Genomic DNA, 13,094 nt, shown 5'->3' with positions numbered 1-13,094 from the left:
ATTTTGGCTCATGATCTCAGGGTCCTGGGATCGAGCCCTATGTTGGGCAGCATGCTCTGGGGAGTCTGCTTGAAGATACTATCCCGCCCTCTCCCTCTATCCCTGCCTCCCTAAAATAAATAAATCTTTTAATTTTTTTTAAAATTACCAATGAACAAGGCTGATCCTTAAGCACACATATGCAAGCAGTCCTGAGGATTCCTAAAAATATTTGGAGATGGAGACTCTACAATGGACCGTCATCTCTGCAAGAATGTCTCAGCCACTGAGACTTAATAACTAGTATTTTAGGTCAGGTTCTTTGGAAAAAGACAGTAGAGACTTGCATGCTGGAAGCTTATTAGGGAGTGCTCTTGGGAATAACTTTCATAAGTCAGTGAGAGAAGCAGCAGCACTGAAAAGACATGGGAGTTGAATTACAGAGCAGCTGTAACAGAGGCTTTACCTGACCCTAGGGGAAGCTGTGGAGTAAGGATTTTCAGTTTCCTGAATTGAGTCAAGGGGACCTGGGCCTTTGTCCCATGGCCAGGATATGGCATATCATAGCATCCACTACAGCTGGTGAGACTCATGGCTACATCATCACTTAATGGCTGATGAAGTCCAAGACTCTTCAGATTGACTTAACACATAAGCAAACTAATGTTTTTAGATAAACTGAACACATATCACAACACCCGTTTAACTCCCACTGAACTAACTAGAGGGCTGATTTCCCCATGTTAATGACATGGTTCTATTCAATCTTATCAGAGTTACCTAAAGAAGCAGTGACTCTTAGGAAGAGCAGCTCAATACTAATCACATCAAAACCCCAAATGCCAATATTGTAGATGTGTGTCAGCATGGGCATAGATAGCCACAAATAATGCTATTCTATAACTTATCATTAAACCATAGACCACTGTCCAATTGGTTTAGGGCAAAAGGGTAGATCTTTATATGTTCATTATGACTCAGAATGAAAACACAGGACACATAAAGGGTACCTGGAAACAGGGAAGGGATGAAGCAAAGCATTCTCTGTATAACTACAAAGGAGTCTTTACTTGTCTGAGCCTTTATTTGAAACCTAAAGATAATCACACCTTTTTTTTTTTTTTTTTTTGCTATACAGGCTCCTATGAGTGTCATCTATATGAAAGTTCTTTGGAAAGCATAAAGTGTCCCTCAAATGAATAGTATTATTATTATAGTTTATCATCCATATAAGTCCATTTCTTCTGTTGCTGCCCTAGGACCAGAAAAATTGCTCACTGCTTTTTTATTTTATAGCATCTCATTAAAAACACCTCATAAAAATTTTAATGAAGTTTTCTGCAGATATTTCTCTTTCCAATTAAGTAAACTTATTTCCTCAAGGTTTTGTTCTCTAAGCATTCAATTATTTTAGGCACTATTTTCTGGATGTCCTCCAAAGTTTTCCACAGCCCTATCAGTTGAATTTTATGTGCTGACTTTTTTTTTTAATGGACAGAAAGAGCAAAGACATCACATATATTTCTTCTCCTTGTGAAATTTTCCTCTAGATTATTATTTGCAGCATATTTTCTAATCTATAAGGTCTCAAATATCATATGTATCAGTTTACATTTATTAAATTTCCATCATGGATATTGTTCAAAGAATATAATTTGAGGGAGATACAATATGTTTAATGAAAATAAAAATCTCCATTGCTTCACCTCTTCCAACATTTCTCCTTTACATTCATGGTTTATACACTGCCCATTTGTATGGGCATATATTCCAGTATGTCTTAACATCTGTTAAAGAAGTTTTGGGGACAAGAAATATATATTTTGTGTGAAGTTGCAGATGTTCCCAGTGGCTTATTCTGAAAATCACTGCCCTTCCAGTGTTAATTGGCAGTGAGGTGATTAATCTACCACCCTTTGGTGAAAATGCTTTTGAAATTCCTTGCTTGTTAAGCTCATCCTTTTGTAGTTTCATAGATGGGAAAGTGATAAGCTAGGACCAGGAGCTGGCTGTGTTTGGTACATTGTATAAGAAGCAAATGAGTAGGATGAGGAAGTAAGCACAAAAAAGTCTGTACTACAAAAAGCAGATTTGTTAGCATGTCAGCAGAAGAGAAGACTATCCAGATAATTGTGAGATAGACAAAACTTACCGGATACAAACAAGATTGTATTTACAAAGACATACTGGACACTTCACCTGCGTAATAATCTCAGTCTAGTTCATTTATTCACACTCATTAACAGCTATATAATTATAGTATTTATTCTGCACTTACACAAAAGGCACTATGATAAATACTTTTATACACAATCTCATTAAATTTCACAATATCTTTAAGAGGTAGTTACTCTTCTAATACTTATTTAAGAGATGAGTAAACTGGGGCTTAAAGTGATTAACTAATTTATTTAAGGTCATGTAACTCGTAACTGAAGCAGAATTCCCACCTAGACAGTTTTATTCTAGATCTCTTATATTTAACCACTATACTACACTGCTCATTGTTGTTCAGATTTTCCTGCCTAAATTAATACTCTTAAAAGGAGATAATCGCAAATCAAAACATCCACAAGGAGTCCCTCCCTCATCATCTGTCTTTCAAGCACGAATTATGGGGCTTATAATCAAGGTCTTCTTCCCTATACATCTTTATCTTCCTGTTACCCAACATGGACTGTCCCATTCTACTAAATCCATGGTCCCAAACACAGTCCTACCTTTTCCTACCACATTTATTTAGCTAATGCTACAGTTTCTCCCTTGAAATGCTCTCTCTGTTCATTTCTCCCAACTGTACACTACGCTTCCTGTAAGCCTACTCCTCTAGAAGCTAGCCTAGACTGATCCTCTTCCTTACTCTCAACTCCTAGCATGCTCTTGTGATACACTTTGATATTCCTGTGATACTCTCTACTAGCCTTTCGGGTAGATGGTTACCTCACCTCCAAAACCAAACAAACATATAAGGCTTGAGTATGGGACAAGTAGAAGAAAAACAACCAAATAGACTTCATCGTGGAAATTTTACTAATGGAGATCAGTTAAATGCATGAAGGCCATGAACACTTACCTTCTTAGATTATTTAGGCAGCAGCATTTGGCATAAGCAAATACACAAGTGATGAATGCTCATGTAAGAAATTAGAAAATTGATTTAAGCCTAATGAGAACTCCAGAAGTTGTGTTGCAAAATAAAAAGGGGTGAGGGGTGCCTGGGTAGCTCAGTGGGTTGAGCCTCTGCTTTCTGCTCGGGTCATGATCTCAGGGTTTTGGGTTAGAGCCCCACATCAGGCTCTCTGCTCAGCGGGGAGCCTGCTTCCCCATCTCTCTCTCTGCCTTCATCTCTGTCTACTTGTGATCTCTGTCAAATAAATAAACAAAATCTTTAAAAAGGATAAAATAAAAATAAAAAGTAGTGGCATCAGTAGAGGGCCTTCAAGATTAGACAGAGAAGTTATTGATTCTAATTTTTTTCTTTAAAAAAATCTTTAAATGATATTAATAATAAAATAACTACCACTAATTAAACTGTTACTACTTTGCACCCACACTTTAAACTCTTTCCCTAGATTTAATTATTTATTCCTAATATCCACCCAGTGAGGTCCTATCCACCCAGTGAGGTACGCATTCCAAAGAGGACAATAAGGTACACAGCCTGAAGGCACTGAAACCACAGTTTTTGCTCAGGAAGTCTGATTCTAGAGTCTAACTCTAATCATTACCCACTATACCACGTATTATATTACAGTCAATAAATGTAAGGAAAATGTTTCATACTTTGCACATTTCATGAAACCCTTAAGACATAGCAAAAACTCCCTAACTTTTTTTTTTTTAACAATAAGTTCATTTAAACAACAAGATGCTTGACTTCAAGTAAAAGCTATCTAGGATTCATTTCTTTTAGAGTAATTGATCCCTATTTAAAGGCAGATTGCCCTTGATGTAATAGCTATGTACAAAAAAATTATAAAATTGTCCTTTGTTTTATAATGATAAATGAAAAGCATTGAAATTCTCAAATTGAAAAAGGTATATAAGGATTTTTATGTTGTTCTATTTTGTTAAATAGTGAGAGCAAAATAACCTACTGGAATATAAAGATAAGAACTGAATGAGTATGCCACTAATGGAGAAAGGGGGTATTTTCAAAGAACCAGTATTTTTTTCCCCATCCCATATCCTTTTGATGTCGACCCAAACATACCATTGGCCATTTAGTTTTTAAAAATATGCAATTTACTTATGCACAGAGTTACTTTATGTACAATTAAGGAGTGAGGAAGGGGAAAACGAAAGAACAAAGAAAACTGTACTGTAGAAGTCAGGATGTGGTGGAAATAAATTGAGGTTTTCTCATTGAGAATGTCTTCTTGGTCTGGAGGAACAGAGTTCTGCAGTAAAGGAGCAGGTTCCCTTTTAGTAGACACCTCCTCTCTGCTGCTGGAACACATCAACTACATCTTCATCCTCCATTTCCAGCTATGCAGGTGTGTCTGTTTCATTGATTGGCTGCCCCTCCAATTGGAACCTGATCTCCCTCGTTGACAAACCCTGTCATTCATAATAGGCTTTCCTTAGTTTACTAAGTGGCATGTGCCTCTTAGTCTTCAACTGCACCACAGAACCATCCTGCCCCTCCTCCTTCAAATTAATATGATCATTGTTCTCAGTGGTGACCCCTTCCTTGGGCTTTTCAAGGCCATGGTGATCACCTTGACGAGTACCTTCTCAGCTGCCACTTCACAAGAAAAGGTACCAGGTCGAGCACAACACACACCAAAAACTCCCAAACTTTTTAATTCTAAAATATGCTGTATCAAATTAGTGAACATAACAGTGTTGAAAATCCAACCACTTATTATTAAAAAAATAAAATAAAATCTAAAATTTTATTTTCTTTTTTCAATTTTGCCTTATGCAATTACCATTTTCTCTCAGGGAATTTCACAAAATAAAATTTAGTGAAAATTATGCTTTAATTGTGAGGCTATCTTGAAAGAAAAATAGAATCAGTATACCATCTGTCAATTCTAGATATAACAAAAGGGGTAGATAGAATTATTTTTACTTAGCCTACATAGTATGTAAGTATGGTAAAGTTAAAGATGTTTTAAAGACAGCTATGAATTATACACTGCGGTAGTTTTTGCAAGTCAACATTTTAATGTATTTGCTATTATGAAGAAGCTATGGCATTCTGTTACTTAAAATTCATTAGGCTGTAATTATTAGGTAGTCTACAAAAAGCTTTTAGAAAAGATACTTTTATTCTTGAAAACTTCTTAGGTCAATTATATTCTATCACAGACACATTTTTTTAGGTCCTGAAAAGCACGAAAGCTCAACACAATTTTCTTCTGTCTGATAAGAGGAGGGATATTATATTAAAATGAGTATATCTAATTAAAAGAATTATACAGATTAATATATGATTTTTCAGATTTTTCTCAAGCAAAAATACTGTAGTCTCTTAGATATTCATTGTCCCAGTTTCGTTGAAATGTATTTAAGACATTCAATTCATAGAATAGAATAAAGAAATATGAACTACAGTAAATTTTTATTTGAGAGAATAGTTGCTTTTAGAATATTACATGGGAGTTGTTCAAAAATATGTTGTCACAGTGATTATTAAGAGTTTTCATTGCTGGATTTATTGCAAAATTCAGGAATCAGGAAAGTCATATTTTGATTGTATGGGAAAATTCTAATTAAATCATTGAAAAGATGTCAATTTTATTTCTAAAATTTTACCTTAGTGGTCAAAAATAGTTAATTAAATATCCTTACAAAAAGTATATTTTTTAAAAAAGTATATTTTAATGCTTTCTAAAACATTTAAATGTGAGACCTAAAAGTTGCATTAAAGATAATATAGTTCAACCTCTGATTTTTCTGCCAAAGAAACTCCATGCCAGAGAGGAAGATGTACTTTCTTGGAGCCACATGACTCAATGCAATATAGCAAAGTTAAAACTAGAGTCCACATTTGGCACTCTTTCTCCTGCCCCCATCTGTTTGTCTACTTTTATAGGTGACATACTACAACCTTATCTTTCTTCTTTATGTGATCTGTGTTTTACTTCCTATTACATATAAAGAGTTACCAGTTGTTTATTCATTATGCCAAGCCCACAGAACACTTCACCCCTTCCTTTGTGAAAGGATCAAGAAGTCCGAATCAAATGACTTCTTTTTTCCAAGTCTTACCTGAAGCACTGCTTTTTATGAGAACAATCATGCTCATTTCTCTGGTCATTATAAGTGAAAATTTGTGATCTTGACTAACAAAGAATTATAGGTCTGAGACAATCTATGGGCAAGTCTCATGGATTCTTATGCACAACCACTTTGAATCTTGACAATTTAACTAAGAATTACAAAAAAATGGGAACTTGCCATCCTAGAAAGCATCTCCTTCCAGGTTTGCAGTCTCTATTGATGTTTGAGATTTATTTATATTAAGTAGATCTATTCTTTCATGCAGTCTCAGATCATTGGTCCCCTATGTGCTTTTTAAGAAAAAGAAGGAATGAAGGATGGAAGGGAGGGAGGAAGGGAAGGGAGAGAATAAATCCATAAATCTATTCCCTTTTCTACTTAATTGTCTTCAACTTTTCCCTTAACCATGGAATCTAAGTTCTATGTGAGCAGGCTATTTTTTAATCACTATTATTCCCCAGAACTTAATTTAGAGCTAGCATATTGAATATATTCAATAGACATTTTTCAGATGAATTAACCAAGTTTACTTATCTTCCCTAATTCTTTTTTGCTATAAAGTAAATATTCCCATACCCTAACCCACTCCTCAACTGATAGGATTTGGGAAAGCCTCACTACCCTAATTATTCTCTACATTCTTCATTATACCAGCTATTATATAAGCTGTCACAAACAGTGGAAGTCAGTATTCCCTGTGTAAGTGATCCATATACACTCAAAGAAGAAGGAATTTGCTTTTCTCAATTTTCAGACCATACAGATTATACTTTTAGTCAACTAAATCCTTAGGTCTTTTTCACATAAAGTGCCTGAAATTATTTAAGTTGCTTAGTCACACTGCCAGAGTTTACCACTCTTACAATACAAACATCCTCAGGAGATTTAACACATTAACTGAGGTTCTCAATCATTCACAGCTTGTGGTCAATTTCTTTCATCAGATATAATTTTCTCCCAAACCATAGCTGAGAACAGCATGCTAAGTGAAGGGGAGTTTTCAGAGATGGGGTAGATGATTTTATAACTTGTGGCACTGCCCAGAAAGTCAAGTGTGAATGCAGCTTCAAATCAAGGGGCCAGGGTAGATAGCAGTATTGGGAAATGGACAAGGAAGAGGGCCAGGGTGAGTGTCAAACACAACAAGACATTTAGAATAATACTGGAACAAATGTTTTTCTCTATTCATGTATTTTCAGTATATATGATTCAGTAAATTTTAATTAAGAGTGTACTATGTATCGGGTAGTCTGACAGCTTCTAATTATACAGGAGAAGGAGAAAATTTGGTTTTACCATAGGGTAGAAAGGTAAGAAGTAAGTAAGCAAATATATAGTTAGTAATTGTATTGGGTCCCAGTTGAAATAGAGAGCAAAGAGAGTATAAAGAGAAGAGTGAGCATTAAGGAGGGCGTGTGTTATGATGAGCGCTGGATGTTATACACAACTGATGAATCATTGAACACTTCATATAAAACTAGTGATGCACTATGTGCTGGCTATTTGAATTTAAATTTTTTTAAAAAGTCAGGGGACGACTTTCCAAAGAGAGGATGATCAGAGATACATGGACAAGAAGGAGCCTGTAGGTTGAAGAATGAGGGGATGTATATGGACTTAAATACACATGATGTGGATACAGATACAGATTCAAATATATCTCAGGTATAGGAAAAAGTCAGGATGAATAATGACTTCTATAACATGTTTTAAAAGGTTCTACCAAATCTGAGAAGCACTGTAACTTTCTTTCTCCTAATAAGATGTCAAAAGCTCACCACCTGCACATGTTCAGAATGGCTTCCTTGCAGATCCATCTTCCTCGGCCCAAATTGTCTATTTGAGGTTTGTGCTCTTCTGTAAAGGAGTTGAATTTCCACCCAGCTGGGTACAAAGGACGAGGCTGCCACAAATTGCTGCATGTGAATCCCTCTTTTTGGCCTATGCCTATTTTATCACCTCATTTCAATGTATCTTTAGATAAACTGGATTGACCCTCTAATGCCTCTTAAGCACACAGTATAGCAGCACCCATGTAAGTTCTTCAGTCAGTCACATGGTGGCCTATCTGATCTCTCAGCCAAAGTTTGAATATTCCCCTAGGATATATTTGACAGGTCACAAGTTGCGCTAGTGCAAGCTACATACAGGTATATCTCTTCTGCAACTCCATGAAACACACTCATCTCTGTATGCCCCTGAGGTTCTAGAGACTATTTATCTGGGCTTCCATACCTTTAATTTCTAATGGATTTAAAAGTGATACTGAAATTCAACCCAGTGTGCATAAATTGATTTTTCTGGGATGTGGTCAATACTCTACTGGGTACTATGGAGTATAGATATGTTGATCCATTAAAAATATTCGCTTTAGTTAGTGATAGGCATGTTTAAGTGCCAAGAGTGAAATGCATCAGTTTCTATAACTTGTTTTGAAATGTGTCATAAAAAAAAATAAGGTAAAATGATGGGTGGATAGATGAATGGATGCATGGAGACATGAGTAGGAGGATATATATATCTGATAAAGCAAATACAACAAAATATTTATTATAGGATCTATGTGGGTATATGATGGTTCACACTGTAAAATTCCTTTAACTTTTTTATGTTTATAACTTTTGATAATGAAATATTAGAGGAAAACAATCACTGTGTACCTGAATCTTACCACGCAAGTAGAAATAAACACCCACACATGAAATAATTGCTATATTGTAAGGTGCTGATTGTAAAGAACAATGGAAATTCAGAGAGGAAGCAACATGGATTGGCATAAAAGGAAAGAGGACCACTTGAGACTTGAAGGTGTAGGATTTTGAAAGATGAAGTGGAAGATGGAGAGCATTTCAAATGGAGGAAAACAGCATGAACAAACACGTGGAGGATGGAGCCGAAAGGCAGGTGTCTAAGAAAACAAGACAACTAAATCTGGTAGGAAATAGTCAGCAATAATTTTGGATACACATAGAAAAGCTAGAAAATGGCAGGTCATGATGAGCAGAAAAAGACATGATCCGTTCTCTTAATAATATTTGGGCACAATAAGAGGAAATAAAGATCAGATTTACAAATGGAATTTTCAGACAATCTTATAAAAATCTACAAAGAAAGTTACAAGATGAACAGGCACTCGAATGTTACAGTCACTACAGGCAGTCATTACTCTAGTGACACAAAATAATTGGATGAAAAACTTTGGACCATCTTTGCCAGCTTGTACTAGGGAAGTCAAGTCTTGTGTCTGTACAGGGCCATTCAGATCTTCCCTTCCCCAAGACAAAAAATTCTACCACATTAGCTTTTCCTGGACAAGCTTGGAATCAGCAGAATCAACCTTGGCAGCAAGGTACTGTCCGTTTCTCCAGTGCTTGCCAGCCTTCTCACCCAAGCAGGCAGCAATGCAAGACCAAATGGAAACAATGGAATATATTAGAAAGGTATGAGGTAGCTCAAGAATTAAAATAAAAGCTCGGAGACCAGTCTCAGAAATCACAGAAACCAGGATATGTACCAGGAATTCAGGTCACTGTCTTTAGGGTGCAGTATGGGAAAATGTCCAACAGTTCTCATAACCATTTAAAATTCAAAATCAAAGGAGAGTGCTTCTGAGGGGACCAGTTTGTGTTGCAACCTACCCTGTGACCACAGAAGGGTAGTCTTCTCAAAGAGAGTCACACCAAAACTGTATTTAAATAAGACATGGGGGCGCCTGGGTGGCTCAGTGGGTTAAGCCGCTGCCTTCGGCATGGGTCTTGATCTCAGGGTCCTGGGATCGAGTCCCACATCGGGCTCTCTGCTCAGCAGGGAATTCCCTTCCTCTCTCTCTGCCTGCCTCTCTGCCTACTTGTGATCTCTCTCTGTCAAATAAATAAATAAAATCTTTAAATAAATAAATAAGACATGAAGTTTCTTCAACCAAGTGACTTAACCTTCAGAAAAACACATGAAAGGAGAATAATAATAATACCATCCATCTCATAGGATTGTGCAGGAACCAACTGAGATAAAAATAATGAAAGAGGACTCATATATGTTCTTACTATGTGACAAATATTGTACTAAAGATTTCACAAATTTAAGTAATCTAATTTTTATAACTTCTCTTTGAGATTTACATAATCGAACTTTGCAGTTCATATTTCAAAATTTAACTCCAAGTTGACGGGAAATACTCATTCTGTCAGGCATTTTTCTGCCAGGGTTCTGAATGCTCATCAAGTATATATCTTTCAAAATGCATCCACTTGAAAACCTGAGCTTTGTCTTCTCAGTTCTCATTTTTGTAAAGATTCTCCCTCATTTACCCTTTTCCCCACTGCATGCCAATATGATCAGTTTGTGTGTGTGTGTGTGTGTGTGTGTAATATTGGTGTTCCCATGTGTTCTGTCCTTGGCTAAAGACCATTCTTACTAACAATTTCAGATTCCCTACTGAAAGGATAAATTATTACCCCTTCCTCCCAAATTTTACATTACTACAATTTTATCTGTTTTTTGTACCTAATGACTTTAAAACTAGAGATGGGAATTGAAAAAAACATCTGTACCTGGGGAAATAGATGCCTAATTTAATGCTTGGCTATTTTCAAATATGGAATAATGAGAAAGAAAACAGCCATCAGGTGAGATGTCCTCAGTGCTGGGATCAAGGCATCTGATCAAGTGTCCTGTGTTATCATTGACACCCAGCATGGCTTACTGCAAAAAAAAGAGGGAGGTGGAATGTGGAATTTTCAGTGACTGGCAAGCTAAGCCTGACCCCTGCCCTACAATCTTCAAAGAGAATAGAAAATGTAATGAGCCACTGAAATCATGACCTCCTGACAGACTGTACCTCATTTCTAAGTGAGAATCTGGAAGATTCTCCAGAACAATTACAGAAACAATTTTTCAGGCAAAGAAAAATTGTGATGATAAAAAAACATACACCATAATGACAAAGACAAATATCAATATATGACATGCTGGCTTTCTCTTATAGATGAAGTTCGTAAAAAGAAAAGGCAGGGCTTAAAATTCACTTGTTCCTTGTTTTAAGGAAGCTTAAGCAGTTGTTTTTTGTTTTTTGTTTTTTTTTTTAAATATAATACTCTCCCAAGAGGGACATTTTTTTCCTCAGGAAAAGGAAAGGAAATAAGTTCGGCCAAAAAAAAGAGAAAGAGAGAGATTAATATTTAAGCCCCCTTTCAACTCAGAGTCATACTTCACAATTAAATTTAGATGTAGAGGAGGGTAGACACCAACTACCATACGTCCTCTTACTTTGTCTCAAGATGATCATGGAGATAGCCATTTTCTCTCTCTGGTGAATCCAAATGAACAGAGGATGTAGATGATAGGTAGATAGATAGGTAGACACATACATACATACATACATAATAGATAAGCATTCTTAAAAGTTCCAAAATATCAAACCACATTTTAAATTTTTCTTCCCCTTTTATACTTCAACTCTGAAATCTAGCCTTTCAAACTGTTATGGTTTGCTCCTAGGCAGGCATGAAAAATTCAAGGTCTGACCTCCAACTTCAGGGAGCTAACATTCTCAATTATACTTAAACTCTCTAAAATACATTGCATATCTACATGTACAATATTAAATATATATATGTATAATATTTAACTCTTGCTAATAACTTCTTTTGCCTAATCATAAAAAATTAGTTATTCCAAGTGAAAAACAGAAATTTAAAAATAATACATGTCAACAATCCGAAAATACTTGCATTCACCATTTTAAAGTTTTTCTGTGAAAGATTTTATATTGTTAAAAAGTAAATATTGGGCAGAATTTTTATTATCAGATGAAGGGTAGATTACAATAACCTGGCTCTTGGCACTTTTTGCTTCTTTTAAAACTATTTTCAAGTATCTGTGGACAACGGATGCTCACACAGTCAAATAATTTCACTGTGCCACCAGTCATTGCTGGGCTAAAAATAATGTTGTTCCTATGAATACCCTAAGTATTCACAGAGGGAGGTAGCTGAGTAAGGAAACTCCTCTTCCACTGGATTGATTACAATGAAACATTATTTTTCTGCCAAAGATTATCTCAATTTTCTATATACAATGTTCTACATATAGCTAATTCCTGTGGGACTTAAGAGACTAAATTTAGTCTCAGCCACCTTATTTTACATTTTTCAGGAGTTGCAGCTGTCATTTGGCTTATAGTATCTTCTGTCTGGTATAAATTGTTCACTTCTACCTTTCGCTTTTTTGCTCATCTGGAAACTAAATCAACAAAACAGCTTGGCACAGTAAATCATATGTTGTCACCATGGAGTTCCATCATATTTTTTAAAGTAAAAAGTCATTCAAAATAATCTAGATCAGCCACAACAAAAAAAGAAAAAAAAAAAAAAGAAAGAAAGAAAAGAAAAAGAAAGAGAAATTTTCCCTAAAAGGAACAGAAGGTATGTTAAGTAGTCTAAGAGATATATGGTGAATGTCAAAAGACCAAAGGACCAATACATTTTCATAGCTACATTAAGTAACAAATGAAGCTGCAAAGAATTATTCAGCTAAAATTCAAGCTGAATTGAACAATGCCAGGGTACAGTCACTCACCTTACATGAGTGTTTTACCTTATAAGTGAACTTACATTCCACCTAAAGAGTTCCTTGCTCTCTGCCGTTTTGATATTAGCTTTCATTGCATTTCTAACCAGAAAGCCTTTGCCTTTAATCATCTTAAGGTAATATTGATGGGAAGAAAGCCAGTAATGAAAGAACTTTAGCATATCTATATGCGAACAAAAAACAGATCAATCAAAATTATTAACCAATGACCAAAGCTCTCTATTAATTAACGAAGATACTTTGAAGCATACTTCCCATTCAGTGTAAGAACTATAATGGAAAAATGGAAGGAAGAT

At 35.6% G+C, this 13,094-nt stretch overlaps 1 protein-coding gene and 1 pseudogene across 1 annotated transcript in view; one reads left to right on the top strand and one right to left on the bottom strand.

Moving 5' to 3' along the window:
* Nucleotides 1-13,094, top strand: part of EYS (eyes shut homolog) — a 1,652,430-nt gene that overhangs the window by 1,385,266 nt on the left and 254,070 nt on the right. The gene's annotated exons all lie outside the window — the stretch shown is intronic.
* Nucleotides 4,405-13,094, bottom strand: part of LOC122918236 — a 47,133-nt pseudogene continuing 38,443 nt past the window's right edge.

The sequence above is a fragment of the Neovison vison genome, chromosome 1 (genome assembly GCF_020171115.1).
Source record: "Neovison vison isolate M4711 chromosome 1, ASM_NN_V1, whole genome shotgun sequence".
NCBI lineage: Eukaryota > Metazoa > Chordata > Mammalia > Carnivora > Mustelidae > Neogale > Neogale vison.
This window is presented reverse-complemented; position numbering and strand designations above follow the sequence as displayed.